Genomic DNA, 11,421 nt, shown 5'->3' with positions numbered 1-11,421 from the left:
CTAAAAATCAACCAAAATATTAAATTTGTTTTTTTACTCTCGTATTATTCCATATACATAACCACATCATATGCAAAAAATCGAATTCAAATATTCTAATTTTACGAATTCGTTTTCGAAAGCCCTCGCGAATGAATTCTACTACATGGAGTAACTGGTGTACCGTCGAGTGTTCATGCCGGAAGCCAAATTTTTCCGGGATTACTAAATTTCGATCATGGCAGAATTTAGTCAGCTGTTTAAGCAAAATAAATTCACAAATTTTTGAAAGAGACGATAATAGGGTAATTGGCCTTTAGTTGACGAGGAGACTTAAATTTTGACTTGGTTTTGGAATAGGAATGACAATTTTCCATCAGTCAGAAAAGTAAAATTTTTTAAACATTAGATTACTCAGGACCGTGCATTCCGGGGAAGTTTTTGATCATGAGATTCGAAATTGAATCTATGCCTGGTGCCTTTTTGGGTTTCATTGTAATGCTAGCAGCTCAGTTTGGTCAGTAGGCCTGAGATCAGGCGGGATAGATTGTGCCAGAAAATGTTCACACGTGAGTGTATGCGCCCCTGTCTAACGGGCGGCTACAGTATGCGTCGTTATATGGACTAAATTGTGTAGCAAGGCTGTCAGCGATGGCTTCAGCCTTTTCAGTGTCTTTAAAAGCCATATGATTAGCATTGACCGTTTCAAGGGGTGGAATGTGTTTAAATTGTTGCATAATCGGGCGGCGGCGCGCGTCGTCAGTCGTTAAAGGGCTCAATGTAGACAATCTTTGACGGTTGAAAGGAATTTTGCTTTGAAATCTAAACAGAAGCGTTCAGTCTGAAACATCCAAAATTTTTTTAATTTAATTTTTGTTTAAAATAATGCATAAAATTTAAATTATTGAAGAAAATTATCTAGAAAATTTTATCTATAATGGCACTAAAGTGAATAGGAAAAAGTACTATAACTACGGATTTCTTGCCGCTCCATATTAAAATTGTTTACGAGTGTTTAAGTAGTTTTTTTCATTCTTTGAACGTAGGTATTATTTTAAGTGCGAATTACTTGTATCCTTTAAGAATGTGTTAAAATATTATGTGTTTCTTTTCTGATGATAAGAAATTGAAAAAACATTTTACAGTTATCTGTTTAAATTTTTTAGTATTAAATAAGAACGTGGTTTTGAGTTTGGCTTCTTTAAGAATTATTTCTACATTTTCTTTACCCCTTTCTCTATCATTTTCGATAGAGAAATACGATTTCTACTTATTTTAGTGCAATAAACTGAATACAGTTTTTCATTGTAGTAAACTTAAGAATAGTTTGTGCTTATGTACAGTTATCTTGAAATCAAAATTTTATTATTAAAATTTAAATGAAATAGCTTACCCTTTTTCCTGAATCCTAGTATCCGGTGCATACGGGATTTGGCGACTTTATAATGAGCAGTAAAAACGAAACATATAGGATGAGTAGTAAACGGGTCTTTCAAAGAATATATATAGTTATGTAGTATATACATAAACATAGTGATAGTATATACATAAACATTTTTTGGGTCGTTTTTGGTGTTGGCGATAATTTTCAAAACCGCGCCAAGGCTGCACGGTATACTAGGATTTTACCTGACTTTTTTTTTTTTTTTTGGGGGGGGGGCGTGTGTAAAATAGAAAAAGGTATTATTTTGATAATAATGAATATATATTCTGTTAGTAGGATTATTCTCTTTCCTGTTTTAAAATAAGAAACTACTTTTTTACCTAGGACTAATTCAGCCTGTTACTATACGTTTGGCATTATACAACATTTGTTAAAATTCAATTTTAACACTCTTTTTAAGGTAATTCATTGTAATTTAGTAACTATATGTATATTTGTTAAAAGTTTTCGGTTGATCTTTACAATATGGTAACTGGTAGTTTGACGACATTTTGGAGGCGATAAAGGTTACTACCTGGGACTTTGGTAATAATGTGAGCAGTACTCAGTTCCGATTACGCATTATTTTACGTGAGGGAAATGAGAGATCATGGGATATGTCATGTGATATTAATGGACGAATTACGGTTCTTTAATCGGAAAAGGGGGGAAATCGGGAAAAAATGTGGAAATTTTGTATTTAGCTTTATTCTGTGTTGTGTGAAACAGTGTTGTGTAATTTTTGGATCCCATGGCCCTAACTAAAGTGATTCGAAATGGGTATTTAGGCATTGTGATAAAGAGAAGTTTGCTTTTTATTTAGCGGAGGAAGTATGGAGGAAAAATTCGCAGAAAAAATCTTTCAATAATTTTATTGAATGAATTAGAAAAGTGTATCCGCCACGTAATCAAGATTCTGAAGAAGATTAGGTAAGTTAGTATTTTTAATTATTTGAGGATATTATTTTTATGCATTGTTCTAAATGTAAGGTGGAAAGGAATTTGGTATTATTGGGAAAATTGTTATTAGCAATGATTTAGTTTAAAGTAATTAGGATTGTAAGGTAATTTTTATTAATTTAATGTATGTGCTCATATTTTAAGTAGTGTTTTTGAATTTAATTATATTTTAATGAAATGATAGTTATTTTGTGAATTTTATGTTTGTAGGAATTTGGTATACGTTTAAGTTGAAATAAACGTGCATGGAAATAATTTAAATATTTGATACTAAGTATTTGTAATACTTGCGGTATGAATTAGTTGGTGACGTGTATAATGTAATAGATGATTTAGAGGTAAACGTTTTTGGATATTTTATTTATTTTATATGTGGAAATGTTCATATTTGTAAAGGCTAAATACTTTTTCGCGATCAGGTAATTTCATATATGTTCTTTTTACCGGGTTTAAAGATTGAGAAAATTGTTATGTATTTTCGTGAAATTTTTCTAATTTATGAAAAAAAAAGCAGTGTGCATGGATATAGTGAAGAGTGTGCGCAATGCCATTTTTGTGCAATTCTGGGGTGTTTTTTTAAGTAAAAATAAGTCGACGTGTACATGGTTTAGTGATATTTTAATTAAATGATAGTTATTTTGTGAATTTTATGTTTGTAGGAATTTGGTATATGTTTAAGTTGAAATAAACGTGCATGGAAATAATTTAAATATTTGATAGTAAGTATTTGTAATGCTTGCGGTATGAATTCGTTGGTGACGTGTATAATGTAATAGATGATTTAGAGGTAAAAGTTTTTGGATATTTTATTTATTTTATATGTGGAAATGTTCATATTTGTAAAGGCTAAATACTTTTTCGCGATCAGGTAATTTCATATATGTTCTTTTTACCGGGTTTAAAGATTGAGAAAATTGTTATGTATTTTCGTGAAATTTTTCTAATTTATGAAAAAAAAAAAAGCAGTGTACATGGATATAGTGAAGAGTGTGCGCAATGCCATTTTTGTGCAATTCTGGGGTGTTTTTTTAAGTAAAAATAAGTCGGCGTGTACATGGTTTATGTGTATGTGTTATTTTGAAAAACGCGTAAGGTGTATGGTATTGTGCACTTTTTCCCAATTTTGCAGTGAATATTTGTCATGATTAAGCAGTTTTGTTTGATAAAATTTCTAGCATAAGTGTAATTCGGCTAGTAGATTGTTGGAAGAAGTGTTCAGTAGATAAGAAGAAAAGAAACATGTCGTGAAGACAAAATGGCGGCGGGGAAAAAAAAATAGAGGGTTGCTGTAGGAGAGTTGGTTGCCAAATTTTCGCCAAAAAATCGCCAAGTTACCATAATGTAAAGATCAACCAAGTTTTCAATTGGTTTCCCTTGTTTTTTGATGCCAAGATGGCCGCTGCACAAAACCAAAATAAAAAGTAAAAGAATTGCACGTTGTACATGTACACATCGATCTATTTTCACTTAATAAAACATCAGAGAATTCCACAAACTTGACATAGTGCTTTGCCTTGAGAATCTCCATGTACACATCAATCCATTTTCACTTTAAAAAAAAAAAAAAAAAAAATCAGGAATTTAAAACTAAGTGAAAACTATCATGGTAACCAGAAATGGAGCTTCATCACCAAAATCTGTCGCCAAAGGGGCACCCAATTTTACACTACAGTTGTATATTTATTTAGGCAGTGAACTCAATTCATATTTTTTCTTTTTTTTTTTTTTAACTTACCATTGGCTTTAGGATGTTAACCCGGGAGGATGCACGCTGTATTATGTAACAGGATAACGTGCATGGGGTGTCAACACACCCCAAGCAATTAAATGACATACAAATTAAACATATAATTACAATTAAGTAAAAAATGCATTCTATATTAATTGCAACATTTGGAACTACTCTGATATGCGCCCTCAAGTCGCCAAATATTTTTGGCGAGAAACTTCATGCTGCCATATTACTATCTAAATTTTTTGTCTACATTTCGAACTTTTAGCCTAAAATGTCTCCAAAAACTCGGTTTTCGCACATCCAAAAACTACGTTTTCAACATAGAATTTAGCTAAAAATCCAAAAACAAAAAATTTAGATAGCAAAAATGTAAAGTTTCTAACCAAAAATATTTGACAAGAATCCATGTATACAGCAACATGTTTTAACTTAAAAAAAAAATCTACGAATGGCACAGTGTAGGCAACGAACGAATCTACAAACTACACACACCTCGCTTTAATAAATTAACATAACAACAATAAATTTCAAAGAATACCATGTACACAGCATCCTGTTTAAACTTAAAAAAAATTCTACTAATTGCACAATTTGGGCAAGGAAGGAATCTACGATCTACGCACTCCTCGCTTTAATAAAATAACATAACAATAAATTTCAAATAATACCATGTACACAGCGTTCTATTTCAACTATAAAAAACATCTATGAATTGCACAGTCTAGACACTAAACAACAAAATAAACTAAAGTAAATTTCAAACAGTTTAAAAAAACAACAATAACGACAGAAATTCATACTAAAGAACCAATGAACATAACATTCTACAAAATAAGAACAAGGATAAAATAAAATGCACTTACCATGAATTAATGCGTTTTCGAATAGCAGAAATATGAATTTCATACCGCCTTTAACATGCCGCCACGTAATCACTATCGTATTTACATGACAGCCAGACACACTATCCAGAAAATTTATACTATGGTTCACAAATAAATAAAATTACAAATCCCTACTTCTATCATGCACTGCCATTAAAAATAATCTCCCAGACCCGCTTTCCACACTTCCAAATACCCACTACCCCTCAACAGGATAGCCACAATGATATTTCCTTTTGCCGAACTTCAATTCAACAACTACCATTTTATCTTTCCCTCCCATCTTCTCAGACACAGAGGCGAATCAACGAGCTCCGGCGAAAGATTTTTCAACGTCAACAGGGTTGCCATAGAACACGCAATCGTGCCAAAAACCAGCGCAGAACACATATCGCCACATTTGATGTAATTAGGGCATATATTAGAGTTGTACTCAACATTTATTATGTAAAATAGCTTAATGTTAATTTTAAAATTAAAAACAAATAAATATTTTTTTTTTTTTTTTTTTCAGATGACTAGGTATCATTGATGTCCATGAGAATTTTTTTTTTTATTTGTGAATGCAATTATAATTCAAATTATGCAGAATTATTACATGAACAATAAGTTATTAATTATCAGATCAATTAGGCTGAGGAAGCATTAGATATTTTGCAGTTTATACATGAAGCATCTATTTCACAGTGCTCTTGACATTTTTTGGTAAAAGTATATTTTGGGGTACCCATTGGCGATTTTTGGCGGTACATGGATACCGAGATTGTGCAATGCTTTGACTTGTTGTTTTGGTCTGCATAGTGGCGATTTTTGGCGCAAACATTGCCGCTACACAAGCCAAAATAACAAGTCAAAGAATTGCACCAACTCGGTATCCATGTACACATCGACCTATTTTCACTTTAAAATAAATCCCCGAATTGCACAAAAATGCGATTACATACTCCCTTTATCCATGAACACATTAATTTACACATAAAAAATAATCCTCGAATTGCACAAACTATGCTTTACACATTTCCTTGAGTTTGTCCATGTACACATTCATATATTTTCACTTAAAAAGTCAAAGGAGCACCCAATTCTACAGTAGAGGCAAACGAAAAATACATAATCTCAATAAACTACATTTTAAACCAAACAATAAAATAACCTGGTATGCAAAGGAACCTGGTATGCATTTTAAAAAGGAAAAACCTGGTATGCATTTTAGAACTACACAAAGCAAAAATCCCTTTACCTTATTTAGAAATTTGTTCGTCTTCGGTCTGTGGCACACAAAATTCCTTAACAGCATTCAAAAACTTCCTAAAATTATCTGAACTACAATCTGTATATTGGTATTGCCACAGAAATTCACAAAAATAAGAGTAAAAAATATACTATGGCTACTAAGTAAACCTTCATTTGCACAATTCATTCAATTAGTGCACTTTTCCCCTTTTGTTCCAAATCATACAGAAACTTCAAATTAATCTTACTACATTCAGCCATTGTACCGTCTAAGCAATATACTTCATAAGCAACACACACCACAAAAGCCTTTGCAAAACATCCTATGATTCAAAATTTCCCAGAATAATGCAAATACTTACGTCATAATAGGGTTTCCATAACATTCAACTACTCAGGTTACCATAAATGATACAACAACTTGGCGATAAATGAAACAACAACTTCGCGATAATACAAGAGATACCTTAAAGTCAACTCTAACCCATTTTTTTTTACACTTCACACATTTAGTTTTTGATTTTCCATCTTTTTGCCTTGAGCACATTTAACATCTCCGACATTATAATTTTTTTCCTCTGTTTGTGGTTCATCAAATCATTTTCTGTAAGAAATTGGCCAATTCATAACTGGTATACCAATTGTCTGCTGTAAAGTTTTTTCCAGATTTGTGTAATAAAGCTAAGATGCGCTTTGCTATTTCACTAGAATCGTTGACTTTCTTGTATGGCCCATCTGTCTGCTGATCTGCATAAATTTCCATGTTGAAAGTATAGAAGATCCTAGAACAAACCACAGCAAATATCTTTATACCATATCTTGCAGGTTTCTTAGGTATATACTGCCGAAAGAAGCATTGTCCTCAAAAAGTTTGTAGCTTTTCGTTCAAAGTCACGTAGTCCCCTACGTGATATAATTTTTTTCAGGGCTTGACAAAATTTTCAAATAAATCTCTTATTTTCACTCTTCCTTCTGTTATCCCATATTCCGACATTATCAAATTATGAGGCATGAAGAATGAAAAGAAAACGCTTATAGTTAGGCTTGCCAGATGTTCCGGTTTGCAGACAAAATCCCGGTGTCCCGGCTGGTTTACTTCTCATCTCAGTAAAATTTAAATTTGATTTTATAGATGACCCAAAAGTCTAAAAATAATTAACTGTGAAGTATTATATAATATAATTACTTTGTCAGTTATCTCTGTACTGTATGACCGGGGAAAACTATAGAAGAGTGATGATCTGCCAATAAATAATATTCACATCGTATCGTCTTGTCTCGCCAATGGTGACCATGCGAGAGGCTTTCCGGGCGAGTTCAATATTCCGAGTCCAATTTTACAGTAAAATTAAAATCAGATTAGCTTGTGAAGATATTTACAAGATTAAAGCCAAAAAAAGATTTTTTAAAAAATGCCCTAGCCAGTGAAAAGTACATGTAAATATTATTCAAATTTTTATTTCTCATTTAAAGTGTTTCTTTTTACTTAAGTAACTTATGTTAGCATGTAGAAAATAAAATGTTTAAATTTATATGTTTATGATTTGATTTGTTTATATGTTTATGTTGTTTATGATTTCAGCCTTTACAATAATTTCCCATTCCTATTTCTTCATGTGATAGAGTTACTAAGCCAGCTAAATTAAAATTAAATTGTTTTAGACTTTAACCATAAATCCACATTCTTAGTTTGAATTTGACTGTTCTTGTTTAATTATATCACCATGAGCTGTAATTGATTTTGTTAGCCTTTATTTTGAGCATGCCTTTATGTTCTAAGTTCTGAGGCTTATTTAAACCTTTATCTGACATTGTACAGTCAAAAGTCGTTAATCTGGACTCGTCGGGACTTCGGCGATTCCGGATTATAGATCATCAGTTTAAATCTGGTAAGATGGCATGCAGAAATTATAAAATTAAAAATATGAAACCGTAATTTATGAAATAAAGAACAATTATGATCTAAAGGGTATCAAAATTTACAAAAAAAAAGCTTAATATTTATTTGTTTACTTTATTAAACATTTCTTTCAATGTAAGTTGTTTAAGTTGCTTCATTTTTTATGTGATAATAATTCTATAAACAGACATAATTTCTTGTTCAGTTACAAAGTTCCGCTGTTCAAGTCCTATAATTGCTGTGTCTACCGACTAATTTGTCAATCGAAATTTTTTCATTTTCGATAACCTCTGTCACTTTCTTCGCTATCGGAAGCAAATTATAATGACGAGGAACTTTATTTAAATCATATCAAAGACGGAGTACATCGAGATGAAATACTACATTTAGTAAGGAATTATAAGCCAAATAAAATAAAAACATCTGCCCTGAAGATAAGGATAGTGCTGACAGATCAACTTCCAATTCATTGTGCGCCGCGGCGTTAAAGATAAACAAAGGATATGCCTTTATCCATTTTTTGCAGCAATTCCACTTTTTCTTTAATGAACTTTGAAACATACTTTCGCTTTGTAGATCCTTTACATATTAGTAAATATATATCAGAAATTCCATTTGACATAATCGAAAGTTCAAGCTTACTTTTATAAAATTGCTCTAACAGTCTGCAAAAAATAATAAACCGGATCCAATTCGAAGATTAAGGAACAACGCAATCTGCAACATTAACTGAAATAGATAATTTTAGCTTAGCTTATACCGTCCGTTATATTATATTAAATGCGCACTCGTAAACATATTTTGCGCACACGCACAAGCATATTCGCAGCCGTAAAGATCTTACGCGCATGCGTCAAAGTGACGCATGCGCAGAAAGTTTGTAGCTTTGAGGTCCGGATTATGGGTGTCCGAATTAACGACTTTTGACTGTAGTTACTTTCAGATATAGCAATAATTTGCTTCACTTCTGTTGGGAGGTTTTGGACTATTTAACTTGTACAAAATCAAGTAAACCCTCATAGGTACATTGTGGAGAGGTACATTGTGGAGTACATTGTTAAGTTAGGAGATAAAGCACACAGAAACTAGTGAGAACATTGGTTTGCATATTGAGACAAATTTCTGATTGTTAGAAAAGATGCTTAAAGAGAAGGAAATCAATATAAATTAGCCAAAATGTCTGAAAAGGCTTTAAATTAAAAAGATGCATAAATATTTTGTTGAGTATTGTTACAAAACATAAATGTTTTGTAGCTTTTAATATGTAATTATCCTAATATTGTTTATGAATCAGTGTCGTAAATTAAATGTATTTTAAAATGTGAAATTTTATTAGATTGTTATATTAATAAGGCTTTTTTAACCTTTTTCTGGACTACCTAATTTAATTATTTATTACTGCTTACCTTTAAAAATTATCTCTGCATATGAAACTGAGATATTGCTTTTCATTAATTCTTACGTGGTCACAAGATAAAACACAGAAATGTAAAAATTCATGTAAAACTTAGTCTTTGCATCTAGTGAGACTTGAAATGATACAAACAATTTATCATCTCTGGTGCTTTAGTGGCTTATTGGAACCTTAAAGTATATTAACTGGGTTACAATCCCTGGAACTCTACATAAAACTACGACACTAACTGCGGCAGACAGAATCCAACTAACTTTTAAAACTTGCCAACTGTGCCTACATCAGGCCTTTCAGGTTTGTTTTAATCAGCAGGTCTTTCTCTAAGCAAGCAGCAGCAATGACAACATCCAGTTTTGGTTATGAATCATGCTGATTATCATCTTACTTCTCATTTTAATCCATGCCGCTTGGTATAAAATCTACCTATAATTTACTAAACCTGTAAACTGAGTAAGTATGTGACAAAAGGAAACATAAAATAGTAATAATAAAATAAAGCTGTTATTAAAACAAAAATAAAATGTCATTTATCTTCTTATAACTATGTCCAACTATTATGAGTGTAAAATATTCAATGCTACTTGATACATTTTATAAAGTTGATTTTATTCTCAAAGTTATTAATAATTTTGTTAATTCATGTTTAATAATAATAATTCATCCTTCTTATGGATCTATTTTACTTTTAGGATGGTATTACAAAAGTGAAGTTCAGGCATAAAAATTATTTTTAACTGAATTTATTCAGTTCCCATTTGCTCATAGGTTCTTAATTTTTTTCATTAATGGTCCTTAAAAGTACTTATTTTCCATGTGCTGAAATGCGAACGAATGCTGTTTGCCATAATTTATCAAACCAAATCATTCTCAGGATAAAACCTAAATCACAATTAAGCTGACTGCTATATTACAGTTGGTTAAGAACTGAACTCGCTAGTTTTTGGACCTCAGTGTATATACTGTAACATGGACTGTTCTGGAAGAATTGGCCATAGGACTTTGAAAATGTGTTTCTGGAAATCATCCAAAAAATCGACAAGTTGGGTAGAAATCAACAAAATTGTCTCCTGGGCCCATTAAGAATGCATTCGCACATACGAGGGCTATCCAGAAAGTAGATTACGTTTTGGAATAAAAAAATAAACAAAGTATAGGAAACAAATTTTATTATATACAGATGAAAGCCACACTCAAATACTACTTTTCTACATAGTCACCATACAAATTAAGGCATTTATCGTAGCGATGTACGAGCTTGGAAATTCCTTCGTCGAAAAATTCGGCCGCCTGCGCCTTTAACCACTTCGTTACCTCTTCTTGCAGCTGTGCGTCGTCATCAAAACGCATTGATTGCAATTTCGTTTCACAGTTCACATGTTTCACCCATGTTTCGTCACCAGTAACGATGCGATCGAGTAAAGAGTCACCATCCTTATGGTAAGCGTCCAAAAAGTTCAACGCTGCAGCCATTCGCTGATTTTTGTGGTCCTCTGTCAAGATTTTTGGAATCCATCTTGCACAAAACTTGTGGTAACCAAGCTTTTCGCTAATGATTTCGTGCAACAAACTTCGCGAAATTTGTGGAAAACTCAAAGAAAGTTCCGTTATTGTGAAATTTCGATTTTCACGGACTTTAGCATCGACTTTTTCTAGAAGTTCGGCGGTCACTATGCTGGGTCTCCCACTTCGATCTTCGTCGTGAACATTGGTTCGGCCATTTTGAAATCTTATGACCCACTGACGCACTCCACCTTCAGTGATAATGTTGTCCCCATACACTTCACGAAGCTGCCGATAGATTTCTATCGGTTTACAGTTTTTTGCAGTCAGAAACCTTATTACTGAGCGCACCTCGCAGCTCGCGGGATTTTCAATTAACGCAGACATTTCAAA

The 11,421-nt window shown here is 32.3% G+C and overlaps 1 protein-coding gene across 1 annotated transcript in view; it reads left to right on the top strand.

The window, feature by feature from the left end:
* Positions 1-2,313: 2,313 nt before the first annotated feature.
* The window catches only part of LOC146995096 (phosphorylated adapter RNA export protein-like), a 42,361-nt gene continuing 33,253 nt past the window's right edge, over positions 2,314-11,421 (top strand). The window contains exon 1 of the mRNA XM_085825536.1: positions 2,314-2,332. The gene's annotated coding sequence lies outside the window, so the exon portion shown is untranslated. The remainder of the gene's footprint in view (positions 2,333-11,421) is intronic.

This window comes from Stegodyphus dumicola, chromosome 10 (genome assembly GCF_044657685.1).
Source record: "Stegodyphus dumicola isolate Sdum_Otavi_A_Nest chromosome 10, ASM4465768v1".
Classification (NCBI taxonomy): Eukaryota; Metazoa; Arthropoda; class Arachnida; order Araneae; family Eresidae; genus Stegodyphus; species Stegodyphus dumicola.
This window is presented reverse-complemented; position numbering and strand designations above follow the sequence as displayed.